General features: G+C 39.7%; 1 pseudogene; it reads right to left on the reverse strand.

Annotated features, from left to right (window-relative positions):
* Positions 1-6,358: 6,358 nt before the first annotated feature.
* On the reverse strand, positions 6,359-7,311 carry LOC110598188 (large ribosomal subunit protein uL3-like; annotated as a pseudogene).
* Positions 7,312-7,806: the final 495 nt, after the last annotated feature.

Below are 7,806 nucleotides of genomic sequence, written 5' to 3' on the forward strand. Positions count from 1 at the left end.
CATTCCATATCCAAACGATACCACCACACCCCTTGGAAGTAGCAGTACCTGGTCAAAGAGTCCAGGTTGTGCTGCACATTCAAGAGCTGAGTCAGGGGCTCTAGATGACCAAAGGGCATGATTGACAGTTCTGCCTGATGAGTTCCTAGACAGTGGTCTAAGCCAGCAGCTGAGCACAACCCTGCTTGAGTGAGGACACCAGCCAGCAGCCCTGTCCTACCTCAGAACACAGCCTCTGACCTCATCTAATCAGGGAGCATGCCCAGTTTGTCCTTTGAGCCACCAAAATCCAGTTTACAGTCTTGCCCAACCAGTAACAATGGTAGAACCTAGCCTGGATACACCCAAATACAGAGATCAACCAATGCACAGCCAGAAGCCCAAACAGAGGCAATTGGAATAGGTCCAGTGGCCCTGCTAGCCTATACAGCACAACAAGTGGCCCTGCCTGTGAATAAAGCCCAGCCAGTGACCACTTTGAACAATGGAGCTCAGCCTACACACTCATCTAGCCAGGCAGCATGGATAGTGATCCTGAGGAACCATGGAGCTCCACCTATAACCTCACCAAAAGAAAAAAAAAATCTACACTTGCAGATCCTAACTGGGACCCTGCCTAATCAGGGTACCCAGACAGTAACCACACCCAACAGAGCATATTCTGAAGTCCCTCCCAATAATATATTGGTTTAGTTTTTCTCACCTATTAAGGCATTTCATGATGGGGCAACCCAGAGCTTATATGGAGGCTGAATATTGCCATCCATCTTTCTGCCCTGCATATATTTGGTTGTTCTAAGAATTACAAAACTGACTCTTGAAACTCTGGTGATCACATCTTCACTTCAGAAAGAAAAAGGAGCAGAAGAAAGGGCAAAAGGACTTGTGTCTCCTGGATGGGTCAACTTCCTTTAAACAGTGTTCTCTCCAGCCTCATGTCAGAACTTGCACCTCTACCTTACTGGCCACCCTGTCTTCAAGGGATATAGAACAGGGTGGTACTCCCAAGGGTACATTAGCTGGGTCTATCAGTAAGAAAGAATGGGAGAGTGAGTGCTGAGACTAGGAACCTCTGCTACACTGTGTCATTATAGTGAATCAATGTAATGTTTTTGTATATCTTACGTTCTGGCTTATATCCTTACTTATCATGTGCGTCTTTTTCTTGGTTTGCCTTTTTAGTCATTACAAATATTTGAAACCAATACATGTTAATATGCTTATTTACTCATGAAGCAAATATTTGTTAAGTGCCAGCTTGGTTATTTCAGTCAGTTTTTTCACTGCTACAACTAAAAAATCTGACCAGAACAATTTTAGGGGAGGAAAAGTTTATTTGAAGGCTCACGGTTTCAGAGGTCTCAGTCCACAGAAGTCCAGCACCATTCCTCAGGGCTCTAGGTGAGGCTAAACATCACAGTGAGGAGGGAGAGTATGGTGGTGGGAAGTGGCTCACAGGATGATCAGGAAGCAGAGAGGTCTCCACTTGCCAGATACATGTCCCCAATGCCTGACCTCTTCCAGTCACCACTCATTTAATCCCATCAGGAGATTAAATCACTGATTGGGTTCAGGCTCTCACAACCCAGTCATTTCTTCTCTGGACTTTCTTGCATTCTCTCACACGTGAGGAGGGGGACACCTCACATCCAAACCATAACGTTGGTACAGGCGCTATTCTAGTTACTGAAAACAATACAATGTCTCTGTCCCCATGAGACTCATATTTTACTAAAGGGGATGGATAGAAAATCAAGAATTTTAGTTAATAATGACCAGCATTTTTTGATGCTCTTTTACTATGTGCCCTGAATTATTCTGAGAGATTTTCATAAATTGAAATCCGCACAGTAACCCTTCAACCACTTGTATTATTTTTGTCTCCATTTTATACATGAAGAAGCAATCATAGATTAAGTAAATTGACCAAGATCATACAATTAGAAAATGATGGAGCCAGATTTTTTACTCAGGTGGTGCGATTTCAGCATCTTTGTTCTTAAGCACTGCTATATGGTGTCTTAGTCTGTTCAAGCTGCTGTATGAGTTGAGTAGCTTATAAACAACAAAAATTTATTTCTTACAGTTCAGAAGACTGGCAAGACTAAAACCAAGGCATCCGAAGATCTGGTGTTTGGTGACAGTGCCTTTTCACTTGGTCCTCATGTGGTGGAAGGGGGAAAGCAATACCTCTAAGGCCTCTTGTTAAGACACTAATCTCATGCCTCTTTTATAATGACCTAATCACCTCCCAAAGTGCCAACCTCCTATTACCATTACTTTGGGAATTTCAATATGTGAGCTCGGAAGGACACAAACATACAATATTTATAATAGAATAAGTGAATAAGTAATAAGTAATGATGGAAGAGGGAGGGATATTTTGTACAAGGTGTTCAGTCATGGTCTGCCTGAGAGGTTATATTTGAGAAAGGATGTGCATGAATTGAGAGTGTGAACCATGTAAATATCAAGGAGAATAGTGTTTGAGGAAGAAAGAATACCAAATGTGGTGGTTCACAGGAAATATTTGAGATACAGGAAAATAGAATAGAAGGGAAGTGAGGAAGAAAATGGTAGAACAGAATATGAGCGTGCCTGTGTGCTAGCTTGTGCCATGTATGAATGTGTGATTGTGAGTCCGAGAAACATTTTAAGAAATTGACACATGATATTGTGAATGCTAACAAGTTGAAAATCTGCAGGGTAGTTCAGCAGGTTGGAGACCCAAAAAAGAATGAATGTTGGTCTTTAGCTCAAAGGCAATCCTCCAGCAAAAGTCTTCTTTCTTAGGGAAGTCAGTCTTTGTTCTTGAAGGCCTTCAACCACTTGAATGACGCCCCACTCACATTATTTACTCAATATCTACTAATTTGAATGTTAACCTCATCTAAAAAAAAATACCTTCGCAGCAACATCCAAACCAGTATTGGGCCAAATACCTGAGTACCATGGTCTAACCAAATTGACACAAGGAATTAGCCAGCCCAAGTAGTAAGCAAGGGCCAGATCTACATACAACATTATAAAAATAGATCAGAATGTATTAATTTATCTCCCTGCTAATGAATTTTTTCAGTTATTTCACAATTTTTTTGATGATGACAAATTATAAAATGAGCATCCAGGTCTACATGTTTGTGGAAATTGAATTCTTGAATCATAAGGAATATGCATCTTCAACTTAGTTATTACCCTCTAAATTTGTCATGTCAATTTATACTCCTATTCAATACATTTCATATTTTTTAACATTCACTCATAAAAATTCATGGATATCCTCTGTTCCAATTCTCAGTTCTCTGATTACTAATGAGAATAATTTTTATATGTTTATCAGACATTTCATTTTGCTTATGTTCACTTTGCCCATTTTTAAAATTAATTTTGTACAAAGGCATCCCATAGTTTATAGGCATAAAGTCAAGATCTGAAAGAGCAGCAAGGTCTATTAATAATTATCTTGTCACAAACCAAAAAAAATTATTTTTTTCAATGCCATATAGAAAAAAAATTTCCTCAGCCACTATATAAAAATATCTTCATGAGTCCATGCAATCATTTTATGCAAACAGACCTATAAAACCTAGGCAACTCATCCTAGCCAGCATTCATATTGACATCTGTGATAAACTACCTTATTTAATATGACTTCAAACACAGGACTCAAGTCAAAACTGATTATGACCTGAATTTTGAATATCTGAAATTTAGGAGAATTACATTAAGCAAAATATTATTTATTGTACAGGCAGTACCCCACTTCTAATGGTTCGATTTATCATGTTGCAAAAATAATACACGTTTAGTAGAAATTGTACTTCAAATTTTTGAATTTTGATCTTCTCCCAGGCTAGCAATAAGCAGTATGGTACTCTCAGTATGTTAGGCAGCTGCAGCCAGTCACAGTTCCCAGGCAGCCATGTGATCATGAGGTAAACAATCATACTGCACAGTATACTGTGTGGCTAAGCTATTATGTTTGGTAGGTTACCTGTATTTAATGCATTTTTATTGATAATATTTTCAATTTACAATAGTGAAATTTCATTTAATCTCAGTCATAGGACTGCTACAATTTGTGCCACTTAGGTAAGGATAATATAAACACAAATGCTCCTTGACTAACAGTGGGATTAAGTTCCAAATTTTTTAAAGTGTGAAATGAATTTAATAGGAGTATAAATTGACATGATGAATTTAGAGAGCACTATGGTAATAACTAAGTTGAAGATTCATATTCCTTATAATTCAGGAATTTGATTTCCACAAACATGTAGATAAGGATGCTCATTGTATCATTTCTCATCATCAAAAAAGTGAAACAGATACTGGAATACTAATAATCTTGTATTGGAGAACATCACATCTGTAGACAAAGGAACTTCCTAAAATTTATTTGTAGGTTAAATAGAGTTATCCACTCAGTCAAAAGTAATATTGAGCCACTTCAGGCCTCCCCTAAATTGAAGACTACCCAGTAAAAGATCTGACATGAAATCTTAGAGTGGTTTTGATTTGCATTTCTCTAATTTCTAGCAATGATGAACACTTTTTCATATATTTTTGATTAATTGTATATCATCTTCTCACTCAAAGATTTCACCTCACTCCAATCAGAATGACAGCTATTATGAAGACAAACAACAATAAGTGTTGGAGAGAATGTGGGGAAAATAGTACACTGTAGGGCATGATGTAACATGTGGGGCATGTTGCATCAGAAAAGAGGAAACCTAACTTGCTGGCTGCTACCGGCTTCCCAGGCCTGGGGCCACATGTGGCAAAGATAGCGCCTGGCAATCAGCCAAAAGGTGTTGCTGTGGGTTGTGATGAAAAATCGGACCACCTCTAGGATAGGCTCAGAACCCTTCCATCCTCATGAACAGGTCGTGTCTCCCATTACTGCCTGTAGGATGGGTATGTACGTGAACTCTCCCCACCCTGCTGACCTTTATCCTGATTGGCTCCTGTACATTATATTAGCTGTGTGTGTTATCTCAATAAACTGAGATCCTGCTTTGACAAGTCTCCCTGATGCCTCTGATTGTCCTCTGGCGAGGGAGGGCTGGGTGCAGGTGGTCAGTAGGCCCTCTCCTTTCTTGGCTCATCCTGGTGTGGGCATGCTCTCCCCATCTCTCCCGCAGGTCAGGAGGGAATGAGGGCTAAAAACCCTGACAGTACACTCATATACTGCTGGTGGAACGGCAAATTGGTGCAGCCAATATGGAAAGCAGTATGGAGATTCTTTGGAAAATTGGGAATAGAACCACCATTTGACCAGCTATTCCTCTCCTTGATCTACACCCAAAGGACTTAAAAACAGCATACTACAGAGACACAGCCGCATCAATGTTTATAGCAGCACAATTCACAATAGCTAAACTGTTGAACCAACCTAGATGCCCTTCAATAGATGGATGAATGAATTAAAAATGTGGCATATATACACAATGGAATATTACTCAGCAATAAAAGAGAATAAATTCATGGCATTTGCAGGTAAATGGATGGAGTTAGAGAAGATAATGCTAAGTGAAGTTAGCCAATACCCCCCAAAAAAACAAATGCCAAATGTTTCTCTGATACAAGGAGGCTGATTCATAATGGATAGGGAGAGGGAGTATAAGAGGAATAGATGGACTCTAGATAGGGCAGAAGGGTTGGAAGGAAAGGGAGGGGGTAGAGGGTTAGAAATGATGGTAGAATGTGATGATCATTATTATCTAAAGTACATGTATGAAGACATTAATTGGTGTGAATATACTTTGTATACAAAGATATGAAAAATTGTGCTCTATATGTGTAATATGAATGGTAATGCATTCTGCTGTCATGTATAAATAAAAAATAAATTAATAAATAAATAAGGAAAAATTCAATGTAAAAAAAAAATCTGACATTAAGAAACTAAATAGAACATGTGCTTCTTACGGTAACTGACTCCCAAGATAAAGTGAGAGGAAAGGACTGAGATTCACATACAGAGATTTTTACCTACCCTCACCTATTACGTAAGTCACTACCTCCCTAAGAAATTGAATGAGGGATGGAGAAGTGTCAGATTATTACTCTACAAGATGTCCTATGGGGAATAATTTTGATTAGTGTTCCAATCTCATAGTGTCTTTCTCCCCCCACTGGGAAATAACTTTCATTGGGATTCCACCAACTACATAATGGGATCCTCTTTCTTTGCAATTCAGTCTTTCCTAAGCGATTCCATCAATGCTTCCTTTTCCATAGGCTAGAAGTGACCACGGCCAACCTTGGAGATGGTGTCAATGAATTTAAGATAAATCTACTCCAGAACCCATCATGTGTTCTGTACCAGCAAGTAACTGCAGGGTATGAACACTTACTTCTTGGTTTCCATCACACAAACTTTCAGGATGGCAAAATTATTGGTCACTTCACCACAGTGAACAAAGACAACTAGTGTCTGCTCTTCCAGATCATAAACTGTTCACAATCAGTTTGCTAACCTTAATAATCTTGTAAATCTTCTTGTTGATCTCAGTACATGATGATGGCCCCTCTGCCCATTCCATTCCATAGAGGATGTCACATGGGCAGATTGCCATGCTCCAATACAGGAAACCTTATTCAGCCCTCAGCAAACCTTACAAAGAAGCATCTTGGTGCTCCAATGACTAGTAAACCCTTTTGTCCTAGGTCATCCCAATGGCATTGATCTTTTATCTTGCCCAAACACTTGGTTCATGCTCTCTCTGGCCCAGTCCAATTTCTTAGCCATAGTGCTTCCATCTACCTGGATCTCCACCAAGTTGGCCACCTTCTCCTGCAGCGGAAGCAGGAACTTTCTGGGTGGAGGCAATAATGTGAATGACCTAGCATTACTTCTTCATGCTGTCCTTCTCTAGCTGCTTCTTTCCAATGCCATCCTGCCATTCTTGCAGTGTTTGTGAAAGTCTTCTTCTTATATCAATACCACTTCTTATAGAAGCATATTTTGTAGCCATTACTGATAAGTTCAGCAAAGGTGGTCCAGAGGCTTCAGAAGGTTTCTTCATAGCCAATAATGCCTACAACCTCTCTGGGCAGTATCTCTACAAAGATCACAGCCCCCATAACTTCATTCTTATTCACTTTGAATCCTGTCCTATCAACTCCTTGCACAATATGGTTCTTGCCAGGCTTATATTCCTGACAGATGGATGTTAGATGGATAGACTTGGAAGAGCCATCTGTGTGGAAGCTCTTCATCTTTGCATCATGTCTGCTACCATGCATCTAAGGCAAGAAGCCCAGAAATCCATGTCTGGGAGCAGAGAACTTCCTAGGAGACATTTCACTGTCAGAACCCAAGGGTAGAAATTCGACCTAATATTATCTTGACATGATGTCATTTAAATTCAAATAATCAAGATTTTAAAAATATAATTGATTTTGAATTCTTGAAGTCCTCTTGAGGCCAAAGGACAAAGCCATGTGGCTGTGGGTGGAAGTTATCACTGAAAGGTGTGGATTTTTTTTCCCAGATATGCCAGGAAAAGACAAATCCTAAGACTCAAGCTAATCCTAAACTAGGGTGGAAAAGATGTGTATTAGAGTATTAGAAACATGTGTGTGTGCATGCATGGAGAGAGAGGGGGGGAGAGAGAAGAGATTCACTATGGGAATCATCACATAATTATGAAGGATGAGAAGTCCCATGATATGGAACAGCTGGACTACAGAGAGCAGAAAAGCCAATGATGGAATTAAGGCCAGGTCTAAATGCCTGAGAACCAGAGGAGCTGACTGGGTAAGAACCCAGTCTAAGACCCCAGTGATCTGAGAACA

This window comes from Ictidomys tridecemlineatus, chromosome 9, assembly GCF_052094955.1.
Source record: "Ictidomys tridecemlineatus isolate mIctTri1 chromosome 9, mIctTri1.hap1, whole genome shotgun sequence".
NCBI classification, from domain to species: domain Eukaryota; kingdom Metazoa; phylum Chordata; class Mammalia; order Rodentia; family Sciuridae; genus Ictidomys; species Ictidomys tridecemlineatus.